General features: G+C 35.1%; 1 protein-coding gene and 1 long non-coding RNA gene across 9 annotated transcripts in view; both read left to right on the top strand.

Moving 5' to 3' along the window:
- LOC121469866 (uncharacterized) overlaps positions 1-24,419 on the top strand; it is a 39,273-nt gene extending 14,854 nt beyond the window's left edge. The window contains exon 2 of the long non-coding RNA XR_005980151.2: positions 26-24,419. This is a non-coding gene — a long non-coding RNA (uncharacterized lncRNA). The remainder of the gene's footprint in view (positions 1-25) is intronic.
- KCNIP4 (potassium voltage-gated channel interacting protein 4) overlaps positions 1-25,604 on the top strand; it is a 382,078-nt gene that overhangs the window by 304,534 nt on the left and 51,940 nt on the right. The gene's annotated exons all lie outside the window — the stretch shown is intronic.

Below are 25,604 nucleotides of genomic sequence, written 5' to 3'. Positions count from 1 at the left end.
TAACTTATTTATAGTGTATTTATAGTGTTGTTCAGTTTAAAAATTATTCAAGGAAATGTACAATATTGTGGTAATTATATATGGTGCAACATTGACTATCTCCGTAAATAACAGAGGTAATTGAATATATGGTATAATTTTTTATACAAGCATTTATAACAGTGACAAATTGAAAAGTACTATATTTTAGAAGTTCTTCTTTGAGAAAGGCCAGACAAAATGAATTGATTTAGCAAGAAACAAACTTTTCCCTTGGAATAAGTTCCTATTGTTTCCAAGATAAATGGTGAAAAAGCTGTACAAAATTGCTAAGAGGAAAAGGGATATGAACTATTCTTCTGAAGCAGTCTGCATTTTTCAGCCCTGGAGGTTACTCTAGCTACAGCTGCCAATGCAGAAGTTATCTTGACTTCCAGGCTTTCAGTTCTTTTCTAAAAAGATTTTTATCAGTAATATTTCTCAGTGAGCAAGAGAAAGCTCATCTGTTTGAGAGACAACTGAGTTACCCTCACTCAAGGTCAACTAAACTTTGGAATTTTCTTTAGCCAAAGGTTCCAACCTAACTTACTAAAAGAAGCTTTATCAAGCTTTAGAATGTGAAGCCATCATAATTCCCTTGTATTTAGATCCCTTTTGGTAAACAACTAGATGTTCATCATTATCCATCTTTTCAAAGACAGTAAAGTCTAACTTTTCTCCTCACAAGTTGCCTGATTGCGCTAAAGATGGCACCTTATTTATTTCTAAATATGTTTCCACACATTACAGGAATCAGTGTAGAAAAGAATAAACCATGACCAGGATTCATGTCCAGCTCCTGGCTTTGTGAAATTGGTCCCATCTGCACAGATCTGTTATGACTGCAATGACTGGAGATTGAGAAAGGTTAAAGACTGATGAAGAGAGTATAATTGTGTAATTTTCCAGCATTATTCTTCTTGTATACTTAAAAAATACTTGTTCAAGGAGAAAGGCTGGATGTCAGACTGACATTTTCAGTTGGGACCAGAATAAACCAAATATGAAATTACATATGCTTTTCTGACCAGTCTTTATAAAAATATTTTGCTTGAACTTTTACTGCCAAATGAGACTGTAACATTGTCTGTCCTAAAAACTGATAACAAAGGTTTTCCCATGGCACTAGTGTTGGTAATAATATGCCTCACCTTTTTAGTGGTTTAAAACTAAACACTTGAAACTTCCTGACCATTAATTTCTAAAGATACAATCTCCAAAGAATTTCATGCTGCAGGGTGATAGGCACATTTCTTCTCTCCAGGAAAACAATCACAGGAATGTGTAAATTAAAGGACAATTATTTCCATTAAAGTCTGAATACTTACAGATCAGTTAAGTGAACTTTGTTTAAACTTAGAAAAACTGAAAGCTAGAATAGAGTCAGAGAAACTATTACTTGGTAGGGTCAAATACATGATTAGCCATTCAGTCTAATTGATGGTGTTGTCTTGGGTTTACCTAGAAAATTATCAGTAGTGAAGATGACAGGTATGAATAAGCATGAGTGAAAATCAACTCAGAGACTTCTCATCAGTAGCATGTGGTGTCACTGTATTATGGCACTAAAAGTAAGAGATGTTTGCAAGACACATTCATTATAAGAAACCCTTATTTAAACCAGGTTTGATGTTGCTTCCAGTGTACCCAGAAATGTACATTAGTCATCATTATAAAATCAACCTTTCCCAACAATTACCAGAGTGATACATGGATACTGCTGTTGTTTCATGGACACAAAAAAAGCAAATCCATCCCTGCTATTTCTGAGATGAAAAGCATAAATAAATCCTGCAGAACTCTGAGCACATGGCTGTGGTAGAGATGAGGTAATGACTGGATTGCTGTAGAAATTTATGGATCTTCAACAAACCATGTTAAAAATGTACTGTATTAATATGCAGAGTAAGAGTGGCTCTTCCATAAGAAAAATCAAATTAGGAAATTAAATTATTGTGGGTTACTATTGTGGTCTTGTTGGTACAAAAATGTCGTCTGAGATGATTCTTCCTGTTACAGAATGTAATAAAGTATTTGGGCTCTGTACAGCTGTGTTCTGCTGTGGGGCTAGTGAAGAAAGGAATGCCTTCAGAATAGCTCCTGGCTTTTTTGTGAGTCTGGCAGCCTAAGGAGTGCTTAAAAAGAAATATTATCACCTCTGGAGCAGGCATGAGCAATTACTAGGTGTTTTTGAGGTGCTATTGTATCATCAGTTCTGAAAATTCTACTTTTTTTTTTTTTTTTCTGATTCTTAACTTTCCTTTTGGAAAGTTCTATGAACCTTCCTTGTGGAAGGTCCATAGAAATCTCATCCCAAAATTACTTGCAGCACTTGGTTGCACTTAGAGGCTTAATTTCAATGATTTCATAAATACTGGGATGAATAAAAGAATGTGTACTATATATATATTCAAGGTTAATGAAGGTTCACTGAAAATAATAGATAAATGTAATTCTGATTTTTCAAAAATATCACTCCAGTATTCGTGGTATTGTCACTAATATTTTGGCAGCCTCAGAAGTTCATGACAATGTCATATCAGTCTGTGCTAAGGGGACCCTTCATCTGGATAAGGGTCCATTTCATCTGGATACTCCATTTCATATCCTTGGCAAATCAAAACCCCTTTTTTTTCTCAAAACTTAATTAAACAGAGTGGTGTGAAATTGGTCTGATCTGCACAGATCTGTTATGATTCTACAGATCCATCTGGTGGGACTGAAAAGGGGTACATGCACATCATTTCTTGGTTCTCAGCAGCTGAGGACAATTGTTGAAATTCGATGTGGGTAATCTTATATTTGCCACAAGCTTAAGCAGTTTTGGCATCTTTGACAACAAATTGTTCAAGGATATTACTTCTATCTTGCCACTCTTTTTTTCCCCCCCCAATGTAATTTCATCAGAATTGCTATAGGCAACTTGAAGACTTATCTTTCCAACAATTTTTCCTTCAACACTGCAAGGAACACCCACACTTGTAGTTCTTTGTATTATTATCCTATTAACTTCTTACAATCTTAATATTACTGATCACAGATAAAACCCCCCTTTATTTCATTACTGAAATGTAATAATACAAATTACCTGGGAATTATGAGGTAGGAGGATATAAATGAAACATTATTTTAATGAATTGTAGATGGATGCAAAAACCTCACCTAAATAAAATATAAACTTGCTATAATTAGCATCCCCCAAGGCTTTGTGTTATTATGTTGCTATATTGTCACCTGCTTCTGTTAAAAAGGTGTCTTAGAAGAAAATACTAATGTGGGAATCACAAGATACTTCCTCAGATATAGAAATCCTGAAGATTACACTCAACACCCTGAAAGGGTTTCTCGTTCCCATAAAGGGGCTTGAGTTCCACAGAGAAATAACCCTTCTGCAATGGAAGCAGAACTCCACAAAGCTCTGATCGAAGTGCCAGACTGGCTGGCATACACTTGAGTATGCCACGGTTTTGGATACACTTGAGTTTTTTTATGGGGAAAAAAAATCTTAAACTACTTAATTTCCTTAGAGTCCATTCCAAACAAATCACAGACAATCTATTTTATCCACTGTTTGTTCTGAAAGTGGCTTCTTTCAGTATGCCCTGCTAAAATTGTATCCCATTACTCCAGCAAACAGATTATCCAAAACATATTACAATACATCTCCTATCCTTTACACAGCTCCTATTCTACATGGCAATATGCACTTCTAAGAACATAAAATGTGCTTTGGTGTCAATATTTAATTAATAGCCTTGGGATTTTGCAATACTCTCTCTTCAGCTGCCTATCAGAGATATTGTAGAAAGTAATATATTTTTATAAAATTTCAGCTTGTTCACCAAAAGGATTTGCAGGTTACAACCTACTTTTCAGACTTTTTGGAGTAACAATTACATCTCATGTTCTATTTCAAGGTGAAATAACTGATAATGTAAAGTAATTTTAATATTTTGTCTGGTTCCCTTGGAAACAGCTTCATTAACAGTCTGTTACAGAATAGTGTATTAATCTTAACACCTATTGGGTTCAGGACCTCTCGATACAAGTATAAGTAAAATTCAGTCATATGAACTTTATCATCTCTATTTGCATGGGTTTTGTCACTTTCCTTGTTGGGATGATTTTATTGTTTATTTGTTGATTTCTACAATCCATTGTATAAATCCAATGAATTTATACAATCCATTGTACAAAAAAATAAATCAAATAAATCCAATGGATTTATACAATCCATTGTACAAAAAAATTGGTGCTAAACTTTCCTTCTCCCCCTGTTCTGTAACATGAGATCAACAACCTGCTCCCTCTCTGAGCCTCTATGACTTAAAATTTGAGTTAAACCTTTTGTGTTTCTCCAATTCTAGTAGAGGAATTCCTACCCTCTTCTACAATAAACACCAGCTCTCACTTTCCATCTAAAAATTCCTTTAGTTAATGTCTTTTAAACTTGAAGGTATCATGTCTTCTTGAAATCCCTCACTGGAAATGGTGGTCCATGTTACTGGTCCTTTCTTGGATCTCTGGTAGTTGTGGAAGAGGTTTTTGTAAGTTCACAGCCTTCTCACACATTGCTGTGTTAATAAGGACTTTATCTGTGGCCACTGAGAAACTTACTGTAGCTCTGATCTAATTTTTACAAATTTCTTCTGCTCTTGCTTTAAATTACCTCAGTCATTTCATTTTTATATCATGAGCAATTTAATTTTTTCCTGACTTAGTCTAATGAAAATTGTCATTTCCAATTTCCCTTCTTCATCTTATGCCAACATTGTTTTCTCCTCTCAGATCAGCAATATTCTGGGTTTTCTGGTGGTGGCGGTGGGATTTTTGGTTTTTTTTTTTTCAGGAAATTCTTTTCTTCTAGTATAAGAGAAAAGTCACAGAGGGCTCACATAAATTCTAGTGCCTGTTAAATTACTGCAGATGTAAAATGTGTTCCAGGGCTTGGTAGGACTAAAATGAGACAGATTTCTACTGACAATATTGTACCCTCATGCCAATAAGAAAATTGTAAATATTGTTTCTCTTGACTTCTTTACTAAGTGGTATGTGTGATTTTTTGAGCCATTTTAGACTTTATAAAATATTTGTCAAGTTAACTGCATTCCTCAGTAAAATGTAGTTCCAGAGTTTTTCTTAGAATTAATTTTTACCACTCCTACTGTCTTTCATTTCAAGATTCTCACTGGCTTTATTACTGACTTCTTTTTATTACTGTTTTTTACTGACTGGTAGTGCCTACTGATTTGATTTTCCAATATGTTCACGTCTGTATTCTTTGCTTTAAAACAATATACACAGCAGACAAATGGAGTGTGATTTATTATTCCTGTGTATATCTATTATAAAACTCGAGGAGTGATGGTTCACCAAGATCACTGTCAAAGTCAGTGATGATGTAAAAAATTTATCCTTTATTTTCCAGTGATTGGGATGTCCACTACTGTTGGTGAAAGATACAATCAGGAATATTCTGTATTGTTATAATTTCTGTTATGTCTGTTATGCCTATCTTCACACAAGGTGGAAGGAGATTTTTCATTGTGTCTGTTTTATGTGTTTTCATGGTTTATATCCTGATGCCAGAGCAGTGCAGGTTTATATTGTGCTCCACTTATATCTGACTGGTAAAAAGCTGTTACTCTGAGTGTATGGCTTATTTAGACAGAAGGTTTTCAGTCAGGGCCGGAGACACACTGAATCTCTGAAATTTCAAAGTAGATGGTACAATAAAAACTGGGAGAAAACCCATGTCAAGCTGGAATAAAAAAGACAATGTGAAGAGAGATTGTGCTGTTGAGCTGTGTAATTAAGCAGTATCTGATGCCTACTGTGTAAAGCTGAGGTTCTGGACATAGGAGTGGTGTGTAACTGCATGTCACCAGTTCTTTGGTAAATGAAAAATTAAAATGCATGTTATCCTACAGTATATGTTCATGGAAATATGAGATGATTATCTATTGCTTTCTTTTAATTATGAAAGGATTTGAACAGAAATCCTCTGCTAATGAGGACAGATAGGAGCATATCCCTCATTGGTAGATAGACATCTTTTGTATTACCACTAAGACAAGAAATGTGATGGGATGCTAAACTCCCCCCAAAAATGTGCGAACTGAACTGTAACTCTTGAGGACTTCTTTTACTGAAGAGTTCATTCATTACTAACAAGACCACTATACTAAACTGCTCATTCTAATTGTGGAAAAATAATCTCAATGTTACTTAAACATAAGACAGGATATAGGTAAGGGACACAGTCTTTATGGTATTTTCAACAGGTTTATGCTGTGTGCTTTTTCCTAAAAGGTATTTGAATTATGTTCCTTAAGTAAAAGGAAAAACTGCTTAGATAAACAAATTTGCAATTGTAACAGGAAACCTACATCCACAAAGTCCAATTAATTTATGTCCAAGGAGTCCCCAACTGACAGTTAGACTGTCAGTTCAGCTAACAATTTAAAAGCCAAAGCCTCAGCATAATGTACACATTTTTAACAGAAATGAAGCCACAGTAGATGTACAACTTTCAAAAGCAGCCAGTGGAAAAAACCCAACAGATATGTAAAATGAAAATAAAAGTAGCTACAAAAAAAGAAAAAAAGGTGAAATTTTGTTGTTTGCTACTTACTTTTTCTGGTATTCCCTCAGAACTTTACAAACCCACAAAGATGGTATCACTTTACATGAGTATTTAGACCCAAAAAGCTCTTAGTTAGACATTTTTACAATCAATAGATTATTTTGCCAAACCATTATTTTGGCCTAATTATAATCCAACACTGATTTAGTGAAGTTCACTGGAAGGTGCTAAAGGATTTGTGAATGTTGCAAGGTGCAAACTGGACAATATGCCCCAAGGGACCAGGACTTAAGAAAGACTCCTGTCCTGACACATTCTCACAGAATTCTTCTGGAGCACCCACATTGCACCAGGGAGATGGCAAAACTTTGCCCCAGTTTCTCTCCCAAACCTCTGCAATTCACAATGTTCATAATTAAAATTACTTTAAAATGAAGGTCCTTGTTCTGGGTCACAATAATTACCATGGTGATTTAGGGAATATAACTATGTATAATTTCTGAATTCACTTTGAGAATTGAACTCTGCACTTGTAACTGTGTCAGACTGAAAACTCCATTTGTATTCCACTTTCTACCTCCATATTGGGAAAAAAGTTATCAAAGGATAGTCAGGCTTCGATTAAAATTATTAATGTGAAAGAATTTTTGAACAATTTTTAGTGTTGCCACATGAGATCTTTGATCATCTGAGAAAGATATTAGACTTCATTTGATGAACATGCATGAAAGTTGTAAAAGATGTTTTCAGATCCAGTGTTTTGTAGAGGGAGAGTAGATGAGACAGATTTTGTTGGGGGGTAAGAATTAATCTCAGAGAGATAAGGAAGAACCTGCATTACTCACACAAAACTGATGCAAGTAGAAAGGAAAAACTGATTGTTGAAAAATACTGTTTCACCTTTTTTAAAATATTTGATGAGCTATCTAGGGACAGGATAAAATGTATTGGAGGTTTTTACAGGTGGCACATAATATATGCTGTAACTGTTGTTTAATCCAGAGGAGATTAATTGTAAACCAAAATGTTGGTCAAACTAGTGCTCTGGAAAATTATGGGGGTTTAGCAATTGAGGCATTTGGGAAAATTTGCATTGGTCATAAGGCCTAAGAAACTAGGCTGTGGGAGATCTGACCTCTCACTACTAGTGCTCACTCTCTGGTGAACGTTATATCCTGAGCTTCTGGAGACTGAAAATCAGATTTACATTTTAACAATGTTGTTTTCATAAGTAAACCCAAATTAACAGCTTAAGGAGTTATCAGCAAGGGGAGATTTACCAAAACTGTAATGATTTCTGGCTATAAAAGTCAACCAAATGAAATAGGAAGATGAAATATTCTTTTAAGTTAGCTGGTATTTCAGAATGTGTTTATAATATCAACAGTTTCTAAAGAAATTCAATGTTCACAATGTGGTCTCCTGGGATGCTACGAGAAAACAGCTTTCAGGCTATTTCAACAAATCCTCAAGCAGTTATGATAGGATTTGGTTCTGGCTAGCTGTTTTTATTATCTTAAATATACTAAAAAGCAATGGAGAAATTTAGGAGAGATTCAGGAGGATTATTTGTTGATTCCTTTCCAGAGGAAAAACTTTAGGAAAGAGATACAAATCCTTGACTTACAAGTTATGGTACTTATCTTTGCCTATTTTCCTGTAGAACCAGTGGGTATTTTCTATAACTGCAAGACTAAATCTGGTTTCCTTAGGCAATGTTTCCTTATATGTTCTACAAGAACTAACCAGAGATTTTTAGAAACTCTGTTTTGCTGCAGTGCTACAGCATGGTGTTTCCAACTGTGGTTTGCATTCTGATTTCCTTGCCAATACTTCGGTATTTCTGGCCCAGCATATCAAATTTCTTGGTTCCTCCCATTACAGCAAGATGACATAAAGGGTTGCTTTTCTCTTTCTTAAAAGTAAAATAGAGCATACCAAGGGAAGATGACTTCATTCACATCACTCTCATCTTATTTCAGGCTATCTGACTCATAAGCAATGTTCCAATGTTCCCCTTTCCTTTATTTCTCTAATCTTCCATATACCTTGGACAACTCAGTCTAAACTGCTGGTGTTCTGCAGTTACATAATTAATGATAATTTAGACTTCAACAGCAGTCTGTGGTGGAGCAAGTAGCCAAAGGAAAACAGTTGTAGTGCTGTTACTGATCAGTAACTAATCAGTTACTTTGTTCCATAAAAGACTATGTAGGAAATGACTAGCCATATCCAATGATCAGTAATTCATTTGCAGTATCTGTTTAACAGGATGGGGGGGGAAATGTGATGGAAAAGTTCATGGGAGGACATAAAGACAGGGATGCTGGCTTCTTTATTACCTCCTCTTCCATGGCAGCAGCACAGGGAGAAGGGGAATGAGGGGTTGCAGTCAGTCCGTAACAGTTCCCCTTTCTGGCTCCTTCCTCCTCACACTTTTTCTGTGCTTCTCCTTTTTCTGGGTCTCCCTCCCATGATACTCACCTCCAGCTTGTTCTCTCCACAGGCTGAAACTTCCTTCAGGAAATATCCTCCTGCTCAGGCATAGGGTCCTGCAGCCACCCCACTGCTGCCAAAACCTTGCCACTTAAACCAAGCACAAGTGGAAAAAAACTCTGGGGAAATACTCAGTCACTGAATCATATAATCTTTTGTGCTCTGTTACCATGCATTTACCTTGAAACTAGATACATTCTTGAGCTTACTAGAGTAGTTGGAGGAGTCTGGGTTTCACGGTGGATAAAAATTTTGTTAGTATCCAGCTTCAGAGTATTTGCTGTCATTTCATATGCATTTTTCTCATGTTCTTTATCTCACAGAGCATTATTTCCAGTTCTCAAGTTTGCATTTTGATATATTTGCTGACAAGAAATATATTCTTTCTTGGTATTGCTTTAACTGAGCTAAACGAGTTCAGGCCATCCTGGGAATTTATGGTTTCCACTATTCCAACTTCAGTTCATCTTTGGCAAACATGACTGAGCAGAATTTTGTATTCTATCATTGAGTCATATCTGCTTGATACCAAAAACTCAGAGTTTTAAAATTTCTCTAAAGCATTCTTCTGTCATGGTCACTTCAGATCAGTAGTTGAGGGCCATTTTATGATCAAGTAATACATGCAGATTTTTACCTTCTCTGTCACTTCAAAATAAGGGGATCCTTTGTCCAGCTCATCTTTCCTGGTTTGTTGCATCAAAATATTTTATAAAATCCTTGTTATTTTGGTGTTAATCTTTGCTATAAGGTATTATCTCAGCACTCATATGAAGAGCTGTGAAGAAAAATTTGCTAAAGAGTTAAAACAATTGTTTCAGAAAATTGTGATGGAGAAGTGAGGAGAGACATAAACATCCTTGATAAGGCTTTCTGTTAAACTGATACTGAGACCCTGTCTGGGTGAGCAGGAAGTTTCAGAAACTAAAATAGTTGGTTAATCTAAATGTTGAATGAGTGCAAGATTTGCAAGTATACCATAAAGAAGTATTATTTTCCTGATTAAATGTCTTAATGCTGCTAATAAAAACAACAAAAGCAAAGCAACACATACCCTCTTCTTCACATACTGAATTGTTCTTTTCTTCAATGAGCTTCATAGGCTCCAATAAAACATCTGTTTGTCTTTCCTGCCTGACAAGAAGGGAATTGTAAGAACAAAGAGAGGGTTGCTTCCACTCACAGATCTCAGAAACATTCTGGCATGTTATTATTGTTACGAAATTAGCTCTCAACCAGCAAGCTGATAACTGCAGAGTGGCAGTCACATATACTGCTTTCATCTTTTTTAATACCCCAAAGTTGTTCCCCTTTCTTTTTTTTGTGTCTCCATGGCAACAGCCATTAAGAAGTTGGCACAGGTGTTTCTATGCCAAAACTTCTTAGATCTGTTTGTTGACCAAATCTATGCACCTGTAATCTTTCCATTACTGCTGAACTTACTCATATTTTCTCTCCAACATGCAATTAATTGGGTATTTGAAGCAAATACCACCCAATTTGGGCTACCACCCAAATTTCAATTCACCTAATTATGCCTGATCACCTATTTACAGTTGTGAGAGTTTGTGGAGAGTATATTGTATGAACCTCCTGCAATAGACAAGTTTCTTCCATTCAATTAAGTTTCTCTTTAAAGTCATGATTTATAAATTCTGTTGCTTAGTTCTCAAAATTGTAAAATGAGGAGGATAATAATTTATGTAACCTCTGCCTGAATATAGCCTAATCCCTGTGTAATTTAAGCTTTGGTTGTTGATGAGTGTAGGAGTTTGCTTTTCATGCAGAAAAGCAGAGGCATATAGCTGAATTGTTTTAGTGCTTTTCAAATCTGAATGCCTCATCATCTTTGGGTATCCATTTTGTGTTTCACACCAGGAGTGATTTTGATAGCCAAGCTTTAATGTAAATCATAAAGCTCCCATGGAAGCTCTTTTGCAATATTTTGTCTTGCCTTTTTTCCCCCACATGTTTGCTGCCCAGATGATTTAGGATTTTTTAGATCACAAGGGCCACATTCTGAGTGAAATTGTTTTTTCTCAAGAAATGTTCTTTCTAAAGGAGCAGAGAGTTGTAATTATCTCAGAGCTGAGAAAAGCTTGAAGTTGCAGAGACATATTGATTTAAATTTATTACTTTGGGGCTTTGTATGAGACATACAGTGATTAGAAAGAGCTTATTAACAGAAACAGTGATTATCCCACCACAAAAATGTTTATCTTGGCATGTGACTTCTGATAGTGTTAGCTCAGATGCCTTACCTTCTTCCACTAATTCTCAGCTAGACATTGTAGGGGACAGTTTCTACTGCCAAATAAAGTTAGGGTTCAGACTTGTTTTAATGTAGAATAGGTACCACTTCCTCTGAAAGAAGTGTTTTGTTCTGCTGACTTAAAAACAAGCACTAGTGGTACCAAAGATTTTTTTAATATCTTTTTGATGTAATAAACTTTGTGTAACTTGACTCATCTTTCAGAACTCAGCAGAATTGACTGGGTTTGTATGCATTTTGTACTTAAACTCTTCATCGTTTAGCTTGTGGGTTTCTTATTCAGAGCACAGATCTCAGTATCAAAATGCTGGTTGTGAATTGTAAGAAATGTATAGGAAGACACGAAAAAATAGTATCTCTGCTTATTATAAACACAAAATTTCTGGTGTCTACTTCCCAATGAATGTGTCCAAACAATCAGATAACTAGGTGATTTTAAAGTTCAGTTGACAGATGCTTTGATTCAGCTTTCAGTGCTTTTGAATTACTAATGATACAGTCTGGTGACAGCAGTAGAGTTACACTACAGGTGCCCTAAAATTAGATAAAGAAGATCTGTCATTAAATCCTGAGAACTGAGAAGAGAAAGTGGATGTGTTGCTGGTTCTGCTCTAAAACATGCTGTTTGATCTGTGTCTGTTTTGATTTGGGTCCAAGCCTCTGTACTTGGGAAGGACCACATCAGTCCAAGCTGTTACAGGCAATATTAGTGAGGAGCCAGAACAAAAGGGTTATGATGAATGATAACATAAGACCCATTCACAGGAAATTGGATTTTTTAAGTGCCAAAGAGAAACACTGCAGAACTCAAACACCAGTAAATAGCTGCTTTTTCCGTCCTTTAGCCTGGAAGAGGCAGCACTAATGTTGCTACAAGCCAGAAGGAATGTTGTTTTAATAATTGAAACTGCACACTTGATTTTGCCGCAGATCTTCTGTTTCATTAGACTTACAGGCAGTTCTGATACCTAAGTGGTTATTCTTCACAGAGGCACAGAAATGCATACTGAAGAAAATAGTGTACAGACTTTTAAAATATAGTTACCAAAATGCATCTTTTTGTCTTCATTTGGGTCATTGACACTATTTTTTTCTGATGCTGCTAAGGAAGATACCCAAAAGGAGAGTGAAAACCTGAAATACTTTGATTTCAGACAGCTTTTAGTAACAGGATCTTTAGGCAAGCGTTAGTTAGATTAGGCTCAAATAAATTATCTGATGTAGGTGAAGATTGACATGATTCATAGTGTGGTTTTGCAAAATTAGATACCTTGGTATCTTATTTAAACTTATGCTGTATGCTTTTATATTCCTCACTGCACTTAATAAAACATTCTTGATCAATATTTACTAATTACAGCCTTACTGGAAGCCAGAACCATCCATTATCCAAGTATGTGAAGGTGCAGAAGATGGAGAGAGCCCATCCGCAGGAACTTGTGCATGTGTTTTGCTGGGAGCTCACTCACAGCACTCTACCAGCCTCTTCTGAACCAGGGTTAGTGGTATGTTAGTGGTCAGTCTTAATCAGCAGCTGTGCTAACATAGATAGAGGCACAAGTCCTGCCTCAAAGATAGAACAAAAGTCACACTTGAGCCAACTAAAGCTCTTTGATAGGCTGTACTTAGAGAAGGAAAGAGATTTGTAATTTATGGGGGTCATTTGCTCTCCATAGGGAATTGTCACTTATCATAGAAACAAAGGTGGTGATGTTGTCAGGTGGTCAATTATTCTGTTGCGTAGTCTAAGGCTTTAGCCATTTCTCAAAACAGAAAAAATGTTTTGAAACAACTGAAGCAATGTTGAGTCCAAAATATGCCTAAGAAATCTGACTGATTGTATTAGAATGATGAAAAAAATAATCCCAACCCTTACTATATATCTTTTCTGAAATTTAAGATTATTACATTACAGGCATTAGAAGTTGCCTCTGGGTTTTGTGACAACTTTGCACAGAGTGAAGATTGTTATATTGCTTCCCTTCAGTCTTATCCTCCTTAGAGAGAAAAAAAAAAAACCTGCTTTTCCAACTTCCTTCTATCAGAGGCCATTTCACTCCTAATGCTCATAGTGAACTCACTTCTACAGGTCTGTGTCCTTGAAAAAACTATTCCCTGACACTGCTCTAAAGCCATACTTTGAGTTTTACTCATTTGTCAAGTAATTCTTTCTTCAGGGAGCATTTTGCTCTTGTCTTAACTGAATTTTATTTTTTTCCAGGCTTGTCAAAATCTCTTTGAATTCTAATCCTGTCTCCAGTGTGCTCACAGTTCATCCCAAACATTTCCTAGAATAGTTATTTTAATCCTATGATCTGTGAGGTTATTTCATGTAAGTTACAGGTGCTAGGATGTGATTTTCAGGAGTAGATTTTGGCCAGAAAAGCCTTCTAATCATACCAAGATCAGTCATTTATGCCATATAGAAAATTATAATTTCCTCCCCTTTTTTTGATGTCATCAATAAACTCAGCTCAGAAGTATTTGCAATATTAATGACACATAATGAATATTTGGCTTTTTTTTTTTTGCGGTCTTTTTTCATCAGCATTTTTCAGCAGAAGTGCTAAAACAAATGCCTGCATTATTATTTGCACAAAAATGAAAATTACTTATCTTGTAAGTGGTATTAAATGACTTGCAAAACTTATCATGTTTGAACAGCCTAAGCAAAATGTCCACAATGAAAAGTTATTTTATGCGTCTTGGAATGCTCTTTTTGCTTCCTTTTTTATTCACTGCTTAAGCATGATATAATACAGTTTCAATTCTCTAACGTAAGTGCATTTTAGCAACCAAATCCAAACTAGCATAGCCTTGGTAACTTCATTGTAACTGCAGTAGTTCATATCTGCCCAGTGCCCACATTTTTTATGCAACTTCTAATTGTTAAGAGTGATTTCAGTCATTTTTGTTACACAGACAAGGATATGTAATAGTGATACCCAGGTGATGCTAATCTACTAAGTCAGTGAAGATGATTCACTCTCCATGAGCTATCATGTGCAACAGGATGTGCTAGTCAGTCAGAACAAAGGTCACTTCCACGTGCTCTTCCATAGAGTTTCTGTCTACATAATTCAATCTTAGGAATGGTTTCAAATCCACCTGTTCTATTGCTTGCTGGAAAATGATACAATTTCATCTGCCATCAGTATTATAAATTTATGATTGCTGATGAATCAATGTTCTTCAATATTTGACATTTTAATCAAATGTTCCCTGGGGCGAATTTTCATTTCAGATCATTAGTGTGATTCTTATTGGAGTACAGAAAGAAATGTAATGGAAAACACCCAGGAGCAATCTGGCAGGCAAATTTTTTCTATAGAGGTTTCAAAGTCTATCAGAGTCCCATTTTGGCATTTTAAATGAAATAATTTAGACTAATTTGGTATTCTGACTGTGAAAAGAAGCTGTTTCAGGTAAACATGGAGGATCTTTCAGGATTACATGGACCTTTCAATTTTAAGTAGTCCAGTAGTTCTAATATGTGCATATGGCATGTAGGTTCTTTTTCTTTTGGTTGCAACAAAGGAGAAAAAAGGTAAAACATTTTCTTGCTGTGTTTCTTTATGCACAGTGGTGTTACTGGAAAAACCACAGCTGCAGGCAGTTTTGATTATTGGACTGCAGCTTTCATAAGGGAGATTTAGACTGGAAATATCTGTTCTCAAAACACAGTGTGTATTCCAAATAGCCCGCAATAAAAGAGGACCAGGATAGCTTTCCACATACCTCAACAAATATTTCCCTGGATTTGCTATCTGGAAGGAACTAACAGTAAACACAGTAAAGAACATTTCAGTAAGATGAGAATTTTGTCTTTCTGAAGAAATATGGATAGATGGATAAATAGTAATACTCAGTTGACCAGGAACAGGCTAGCTGGCCTAAATTTCCAGAATATATTTCCTGATGTCTTTCCATTCTTAGGGTCAAAAGGAAGGCGAGATCTCATTACCAACCCAGACTTTAATGCTGGAAAGCAATGTGCATTCTGCCCCCAGCCCAGCAAGGCAATATTTCTGCCCTGTATGAGATTGAATTTATAAAATTCATGTATTTGTTTGCTTCTTCAAGAAAAAAGTGTAATCTCGTTCTCCCCATCCTTGACATAATTTTCACTGAGTTTATCATGAGTGGTCTGAATAATATTCAGCATTGCTTTTAGCATATATATATATATATATATACACACATCTTCTTTTAGTTTTTTAAAAATCATTAGATTGATAGTTTCATTAAATCAGTTGAAACATTCTTCAGTTAAATAATTCTTATGTAAAGAACGATGATTATCCTCATAAGGTTTGATTCAGAACTGATTTTTTTTTTCATCCAAACTATTTCCATGACTGCTGCTCCCTTACTATATTTCCTGTGTCCACTTCTGTCAAAACTTTCAAACAAATTTATCCTGAAGTGTCCTAGGGTGGTCTAGCTCTTTTGATTAAGTAGAATCACAAAAACCTGGTGAATTACCTTGTGCTATGTTTGTGAAAAGTGTGAATGTGCTCTGGAGGACCATAATGCCAAAGAGTAACTTTTAGCTAAAGAGTAATACTTTGATGCATCTCTTTCATAGTGGAAGCAACTGCCAAATTCTTTCCTTTTTCACTCATTCATTCATTCATTCATTCATTCATTCATTCATTCATTCATTCATTCATTCACTCATTCATTCATTCACTCATTCATTCGTTCATTTTCCTGCTGTTGCTACTGTTAGCTTTATACTCCTGGAATCACTGCTTTTGTTTTTGAGACATCATAAGGGAGGGAGCATGTGTGCTGCTTGCACACAGGTTTTGGTCTATTCTTGAGTGATTCTTCATTAAGGTCAGAGCATTGCTACAGACTTCACACTAAGAGATTTCAACAAACCCTAACAATATTTCAGAAGATTGTATTAGGCTTGGGCTTCTGTTGTAGCAAGTCTTAAATGTGCCTTCCAAGAGGTGGAATCTCCATCTCTAAGATAAGTTTGTGCATAATTTTTTCTCACCTTATTATTTTTAAATAATTACTGACATTATTTTGAAAAACAGTATTTTCAGTTGGAACTGCTTCTTAAAGAATGTAATGGAGCCCTTGCAGACACACACTGTGCAGTGAAGACAATTTCAATTAAGCAGTTCTAAGAATTTAATTTATTCAGCTGTAATGAGCCTTGCAGCATATAAGTGAAATGAAAAAGTTTTTGCCACTCTGAAAAAGCTCCCAGCCTAAAAGCTATGAACTAGTAATTTAAGGGAATAAAATAGCATTTTTTGCTATTGTTATGGATTCCCTTAGTGTATATTATATCCTAAAGATATTTTAGGAAAGATTTTGATGCAAGTGATGCAACATCTTGTTTAGTAACATCATTGTCTGAGGGGATGAGATGAAAATAGCAAATGCCAAATGATATGTGTTTGTTACACAAGTTTGTATAAGAAATGTTTAGCAACTACAATAAATAATGCTTTTAAAATTTATATTAATTAATTACCAGGTGAATCTTTTTAAAACCATATTAAAAAAAAAATATATATATATATATATAAAATCACACATAGTGAAATTGCATTGCAGCTTAGAAATACACCAGCAAAAAAAGATTTCATTTGAAAATCAGCTTTTATTTCTTTGATACAGCTGCCTACAGTCATAATTAAAAGCTAAAAATTCTTCTGAACAGGGTTGTTTCAAAAAATGATTGACTCAGAACTGAGGAGCAATTAGAAATTAATTCTCTGTATTAAAATAAAAACACTTGTTTATTTCAGTGCAAGTATTTTCTGTCTGCTAATCAAATCATAGAACTCCTTCAAGAACATTCAGTCCAGCCAGCACTGCCAAGTCCAGCACTAAACTGTGTCCCTAAGAGCCACGTTTACCTGTCCTAAATCCCTTCAGGGATGGGGACTCCACCACTTCCCTGGGCAGCCTGTTTTAATATTTGACAACTCCTTTAGTAAAGAAATTAGCATGTATCTATTTTAAGTTTATCAGGCAGTGGTTCTGTCTGAGAAAAGAACCTGTAACAACCCCAATATCAGCAGGACCCTAAAGGCTCCATCATTTCCAGCTTCAGCTTTGCCAACAGGAGAGATTGTTATCCACTGCTTTCTTACAGACATTTTTCACTCGGGGGTGGTTATTGTCCTCTCACATCTATTAGTTCAGTCTCAAAAATAAACCCCACTAATATAAACGGTTTCAATAGTATTTTGTATCTAAAATACAAAAGATAGATACATGTTTTGAATAATGGGATTTTATTTCTGAATTAACTGCCATAATGGTTGTGTCACTGGCTACTCAAGGAAATAAAGAAAATGGCAGATGCTAATTTGCAGTATATTGCACTCTGAAAAAATAGTCAGGTTTGATCTCAAGAACACATTAAGCTATACTCTAATAGAGTGCTGTAGTAAATTGCTTATTGATTCTGAGATACTGAACAATGGGTCATCAGGTTACTTTCTCAATGTTCTTTGTCCTGTTCCCTCATTTAAAAATTTTTTTTCTATTTAGATAGCAATAATAAAAGTTCTATAGGTTGAAAAAACAGTATTAAAAAGTCTAAAGATCATCTAAAAATGATTAATTATAAATAGAAATGACACTGCAAAAAAATTGTTACATCACTAAAACAAAAGCAATACCAAATGCCTGCAGATTTTTTTAAAAGCTTAATTACCTGGCACTAATATAGCCACCATTAATCATTTATTCCAAAATTCCAGTCACGAAAAATATTGCTGATGGTTCATTAGGTATCTTTTTTTCTCAGTCAGTTCAAGTGCTTTTATTAGAAGATCTCAAAGAAAAGTCTTCCCACTGGCCCTCTTCCTGAATCTCAGTAATTTCCTGAATTTCCAGGTTTTCCTTGCAGGTAATTGCAGACATAATGGTACAAGACTCTGTGTCCTTGTCTAGTGGAGTGCAGCCACTCAAATCAGTTTGACTGTGCAAAGTGACAATTCCCCCAAATCTCTTTTCCCCAAGCCTGAGTGATGTGAAAGAAAATGAAGAGTGAGAACACTGCTCTACTTTTCTGAGCTGGCTAATGAATCTCCTTGTGGCACAGGTCACCCAAACAAGCATTTTCTGAGAGATTCCTGTCCTGTTCACAGGATTTCATGCAAACATTCCTGGTGTAACAGCCCATGTTTAACAGCATCAATTTAAAAATTCTACTTGTATATAGAAAGATCAGCTTGTTTTATTCAAAATAAATTTTTCCTCTTTCAGTATGTTTATTCTGTGGTTGTTATGACTGCTTTTATTGGGTTTTTTCTCACTTCTGAAGATGTCAAAACTAGTAGAGAGATTTGATTTCTTAATAAGAAAATGTGCATGTAAGTCACAAAAATTATCATTAAATACTTATATTAGAAATAATATCTGAAATTATTACTGTTTCTTTTTCAATAAATCTATTTCTTTTTCTCTCTCCCCAGTGTCCTAATTCTATAGGCAAACAACAACATTTTGTTCTTTATCTCCTAGCAAACCTTTGAAAACTGTTGAATTAGGCACTTTTTTAGAAAATACTTGTGGTTGTGGTTTTGTGCCTGTTATAATTTTTTTAATACCTAACATAATTTTTTTCTTTTATAAAGAAATATTCAGGTGGGTACTTTTCTTTAAAAGTAGATAAATACAGCCTAGAGAAGCTGTTCTCCTGAAGTCTGTTACCAAAAGAAACAGAAACTTTTGCATAAATGCCATAATTGAGAATTTGCTTTCTAGCTCAATATTATTGGAAATTAGTGGGAAGGAATTCTGATTAATTATGGATTTCTCTTTTAAATTCTTAGTGTCTGTAAATAAAATTACATTATTTGAATGTACATGGGCTTTTGAGAAGGTATTTTAAAAGGGTGCTTCCCTTCCTACTACTTCTTTCACCAAATTGTTTTCATTATTCTTACTTCCTATTAGATAAAATGAGAATTAGTGGTCTTCCTATAAGTATTGGCAGTGCTCTGTATTAAAAATTCAGAAACATATAATTTTGTCAACATGCATTCAAGACTAGAAATGGAAAGATACTTTCTATGCAAATCTTTCTCCACTGTGTTATTGTTTTAATTCTGCTTCCCGGTCTTTAAGAATTGATATTTGTTCGAGTGTTTCTCTTCCAAAGCTGTCTCTGTAAGTTTTTACAAGCTACCTACTCTATTCATAGCTCATTTCCTATACTCGGCTTTGCCAAGTCATGCTTCTGATTTAGCGCATTTCTAAAACCCACTACTCATCTATTTTACTTCCTTTAAATAGATCAACAATATCTATTTATTTATCAGCTTCTACATTGGCTCACAAAGTGGAACACCTTGAGACACTCAGTTACTGATTTGTGTTTGGACTGTTCAGTGCTTATGGGCTTTTTAGTTACAGAACTTTCACACAAGAATTAATGTATTCTGTGCTGTGCTCTAACCATGATTTGATGACTGACTGGTAGTACAGAACACCAAAGCAAATGGCTTCTAATAGTGTATTAATCTTTTTTAATGTGTACTCTGTTCAACAGAATTCAAGGTTTTTTTTCCATTGAGTTAAAATCACACCATATTCTGTGTAAAACAAGGCCTGCAATGAACTATTTTCTGTATTCAGATATTCCTTGAAGTTAAATTCCACAAGCAGAAAGGACTGAAAATTGGGCAGCTTACTGCTACTCATATCTTTCTTCCATAGGTTTTCACCACTTAGCTGCTAGGTATTGAGGAACCTTCTTAGAAGTAATGAACTTTTTACTGCATGAAAATCTAAGGGACATTATTTGAAATTGAGTACTTTTGCTGAAATTACCTTAGACCAGAAAAAGTGAGAGCTTTATTCAGACATAATTGGAAAATTGTATGCCAAGAGCTGTAAGATTATTCTTTCTATTTTGTTCTTTTTAAGAATTTGCTACAGATTTGCATATATACTTATAATATTTATTTAGTCATGTGTTAATTAGTGTATTACTTAAAAAGTAATAAAATATATGTAGTCATTCCAGATTTTTCTCAGTATGACCTAAGTATTTTATTCTGAGAATTTATATAACTACATATATATATTTATTAATGTATGAATATGGTTATATCTCTATCTGATCACCCGATTTTAAATTGAGCAACAAATACCATTAAATTTTGCAGATATCAGTTTAGACAGCAAGGCTCCTATCTCTAGCCACCGACATTAGACAGCTGTGTTGTATGGGTTTGTGCATGCATATGTAAGAATCCATAATGAATGTTGCTGTTTCTCTCCTTTTTTGTTTTTGCCTTATTTACCTTGTTTGGGACTTATTGGACAGTCTCCATATTTCACACTTTACAGAGTTCACTGTGGCAATTAATCTGAAGTGGTATGTTGTAAGGACGCTGAAGAAATCATCTGAAATGATTTCTTTAAAACAAAGCTTCTTTGTATTCCACTGGGAAAGAAATAATTTGAACTCTTGAGAAACTAAAAAGGAATTTCAGTTTATTCTTTGCAACAGCTTCCAGATTCCCAAGATGGCTAATATCCATGTGTGGATTGGCTATTGGAAGGCAAGAGAGCAGCTTGAGGACAATTGCCAAACTATAATAATAAAAATGTCCAACATATTTTATTTAATTGCAGTCAAGATTGGAAGTGGTTTGGAAAAGAAAGCTAAAAAAAACCCCAACCACCTATCATAGCCTTCTGTAAAAAATATAGCAAGTGGATCTGTGTACTTCTAGGTCTGCTAAAAACCAGTATCCAGTAGGGCAATTTATTCTAGCATGGCAAGAATGTAGTTTGTCAGGATCTCTGGGGAGTCTCTGAACTGAACAGAGTTGCCCTGGCAGAACTCCCAAATCAATAACCCTTGCTCGAAAGGGACTTTGCAAATATTTTTTTTTTTATTAATGATAGGACCTTTGGGGCATGGGTAGGTGGTTCCTCTACTGGAGGTTTGCCTCCCCTTGTTTCTATATGGGACCATTGCAGCGCTCAGTGGACTTCCTACTTACTCTTTCTCCCACATTTATTGACTCATCAATTGATGTTCCTTTTTCACTCCTTTTACCACAAGTTGACACATTTGTCATACATGGTTTACACTGGTTTAGCTGAAAATTTTGAACACCAATTAGAAAATAATTTAGGAAAAGGAAATGAAAAAGATATCGGGATTTTATATATAGCACATAAGTCACAGCTGACTTACACCAGGATCTCTCATGTTCAAAAGGTAGATCTATTTATTTCTGATTGACACAAGTAGGCAAGAGAAAAATGAGATAGAGGATCCTCTTCAACAAGCTGAATCATAAAATATTCTGAGTTGGAAGGGACCTGCAAGGATCATTGAAGTACAACTTTCTTGGAAATAACTGACTCAAAGCACAAGAATTAAGTCCATGAGAGCCTTGTTCTTCCTGCACAGTTGAAAATTCTGTCTCAATGTCTCAATGTCTCGATGTCTCAATGTCTCTATGTAAGAATTTGCTTCATGCAGCTCATGATAGAACACTGCAAAGGCTCTTTGCCTGAAGTTAAAATCAAGAACTTTTTCCTGTTCAGTAGCTGCCACAGATATTTCCTTTGTTCTTTCTAGTAATTGCTTCAAGCTTTTGAAAAATGCTGTAATTTGTAATCATTCTGCATGAGAGTATTGCCTAAGGATCAGAGTCAGCTTGGATTTGCTAGAGTAAGTCTCATGTGAATATAAATTAATGTTCTTGTCCTTCCACACATAGCTGGACCTGATGACGAGTAGATAGATAAGGAGTCATTGATAAAAGCAGGAATATAATACAAGTAAAATACAAAGCAATGCACGCCTTAAATGCCCTTATTCATGTCATTCACAGTTCCTTACTTTTCCCCTGAAAACTTGATCTAGTTGTAGCTCAGTTCACAAATAGAAGAGTTTAAAGGGATGGGAAAAAGGAGAACACAGACCAGTTTTCAATTCCTTGTGCATGTACAGATATGAATAGAAATTCTGAAAGTGTTAGCTAGAAATTCAGAGAATTGGGTGATGAAAAGCTGAGATTACTAAGAACAAACAAAGACGTTAACCTTATATTAAGGTAACAAGTCTAAATGAATTATATATATTTAAAATTTGGAGCATTTCCTCAAGGGGAGAAAGGAGTACTACTGATGGAGGAACAATGTGGAGAGTCTAGTTTAGAAGAGATGTCTCTCCATGTTACAGAGCAGCAAGCATTAGCTCCATGTCAGAATGAAACATTTGTGTCAAGGCAGGAATTTTATCTTAGTAGCAGATTTTGAACAGAGTGCAGGAAATATTAGAACTAGGAGTGTAATTAATACACAATGAGTGATAATTAAGTTATGAAGTTTATATGGAGAAATTGAATCTGCAGGCAAAAGAGAAGAAATTGAGCACTACCAACTTAAAAACATTTCAACTACAAGAAACTGCATGTTTTAATAGCTGCAGAATCAGGAGGAAGTAATCAAGCCCCACTTGTTGCAGCACTTTATTTCTTTTATCCTCTGTCCTGAATTGCCACAGGGAAGACTTGCTATCAGCATTATAATGCTGTAGTCAGTGTTTGTGCACAGTGCCTGTGCATGCAGTTGTTCGTTCATAGAGAAGAGCATCTTTAAAGAGCTGTCCAAAGCCTAAAAGTTTAAACTCTTGTTAGATAAGTGATGTTTCTTTTATCTTTCAGTGTTAGTGCTCTTTTATGTCTTTTGCAATGGTTAGCAAAGCATTTCGGATGGAAAGTTTCAGTTGAAACTTTTTTCCTAATGTTTTTTGCAAAGGTTTCAAAGTTCCTTTTTAAGCCAAATTTCACATTTCCTTGTTCAAGGAACTAATTTTACTAGGATTTTTGGCTGGTGAAATCCAAAGGCCTTTTCTCCAATTGCCCTCATAATGCTCTGTGAATTAACAAGACTTGAAAACATTGTAAGTCATAGGAATACTAAAAGAAATAGATTTTTGTAATTTTTTTGTATATTTATCATGTTAGATAAATCTCATTGTTATGACAGTGTATAATTATCTAAAATTTTTCAGGCTGTTGCTAGTTAATAATTTAATGGTTTTGCTATACATGGTATCCTTCAGCTGAAATAGAATAGATGCCTTTCAAAACATTCTTGAATAAAGAGGACAATAAATGCAATTTCTAATCTCAGAAACTATCTTGGAATACCCCAACTTCTCTCTTTTGCAAGGATTACCAGGAAAACATTTTTTTCTCTTCTTTCAATAACACTTCACCTTTTCTTCAGCTCTGTGATGTAGTAAACAAAACTACGTCAGCATTATGTGAACTTGACAGCAAGGTAGGCTCCCTTGCCCAGGTTAAGCATTTGTTCTCAATCCTAACCAAATGCATCAGTACTCCAGGCATTTAGAAAGAATTAGTTTCAGAGATGTAGTCTCAGCTGCATTAGGAAATAAAACCAGTTTTGCAAAGGAAAAGGCTGTTCTTAAACAGTCAGATGCTGTCATGGGAAACAGTGCAAAGGAAGAGAGGACTAGTGAGGGATCCTCAGCCAGGGATTCATTTGAGTCTGCCATCGAGTCGAAGATTTATTTTTCCCAAGAGGAAAAATTATGGTTTTTTTTAAACTTACTTAAACATTATATCAAAGTGGTGCAAATGCATCATAGTGTGTAATATATTAGCAAATACACGACTCCTGATTCTTATGAATCTTTAAACTACACGTGGAATTCTTGTCAATTAAGTTCTTACATTCACCACTTAAAAGATTTTGTTGCTTCAAAGATACTTTAATTAATACTTTTAGAACTCTAGTGAAAAAATTACAACATATGATCACTGCTATCCAGACCATTAATTTTTCAGCCTATCCAAAATTAATTATAGTCTCTGAATGCAACTGTAGTCAAGATGAATGAGAAGATTGAGTAGAAATTCTGATTTTGTAGCAAATTACACAATGGTCCTTATGGAGTGGGACTGACAAGAATATATTTTTCACTTCTAGCCTGTCTGATTGCAAATCTGTGTTACTAAAATCCATCATGCTCACATGCCAGGTGTTTTTAATTACAAACAAAAAGAACCCACAACCTTGGTGTTATTAGCACCATGCTCTAACCAACTTAGACTATCAATCTGTTGTATGCCTAGAAGTGGTTTCCAAGATGGAGCTGTACACTTGGCATGTAAAAAATACAAAAGTAGCTGCATCACTCTTAAGGAAACCAGAAAAATTATGAAATAAAACACTGCTCTTACTTTTTTGTTAGTAGTATATACTGCATCTAACTACATCAATTGATTTATAGTAACTCAGCTCTGTACAAAGGAAATGTAAATGTAAACATAACATAACAATATTACACTTGGTCTTAAGGCTAGTTGATGAAGAAGAAGTAGTGATACCAATTTCTTCTATTTCTTCTTTATAGTATTTTTAATGAATAATTTAATGAATAGCACAATTTTTGTTTTCTTTGGATTTTTTTGCAAAAGTGAAAAATAACATCTTCATTACTTTTTTTATGCCCTTCTTTTGTCCTAATCAAAAAGGTAATTTTTTGAAAGCAGGATACAAACTATCAGTGGAAAGTGGAGCACTTTACCTTAAGACTGGCAGCTTAGTAACTGAAAACTCTTAGTATGCCAGAAAGGTGTGGTGTCCTCTGTGCAAAGATAGTGTGATGTCACCATCAACCCTACCAAAATCAGCTTTACCCAAACCACAGTAATTTGCAGAAAAATATTAGCAATTTAAGCATGGAATATAAAATTTAGGCTCCAGACAAACCCTACAGAATTCTATGGAAAATTTGCTGTTGACTTTGAGAGCAGGCTTGGAAATTACCTATTGCTGACTGACCTAGGTCATAACTGACACACTGACTAGTTCAGCAGAACTGAAAAGCGTGTGCTCGTTTAATTTCACCGTTTTGTGGCAGTCCTCTCTAAATTCCTATAAAACATTTAAAAGGCACATTACAATGACTGCCTGGAGCACTGCAGGTTAATTATTTCCACTCATCTTAATTAGATAATAGTGTGAACACTATGAAAGTATACTCCTCAAATAATTCATTAAAAGTATCTCTCTTTGGTCTTTAACTTTCCTAATGAGTATGAAAAGACTTCCTTCCACAAAATACTGGTGTGCTTGTTAAAGGATGTTAGAACACGCTCCACACACATGATTTGGAGGAGGCACAGATGCTTCTCCCCCCTGCAGGTGGTACCAGACAGGTGGGCTGTGACCTGGGGACCTGCTGCA

The sequence above is a fragment of the Taeniopygia guttata genome, chromosome 4 (genome assembly GCF_048771995.1).
Source record: "Taeniopygia guttata chromosome 4, bTaeGut7.mat, whole genome shotgun sequence".
Classification (NCBI taxonomy): Eukaryota; Metazoa; Chordata; class Aves; order Passeriformes; family Estrildidae; genus Taeniopygia; species Taeniopygia guttata.
Note: the sequence above shows the minus strand (reverse complement) of the source record. Positions and strands in the feature narration are given on the sequence as shown.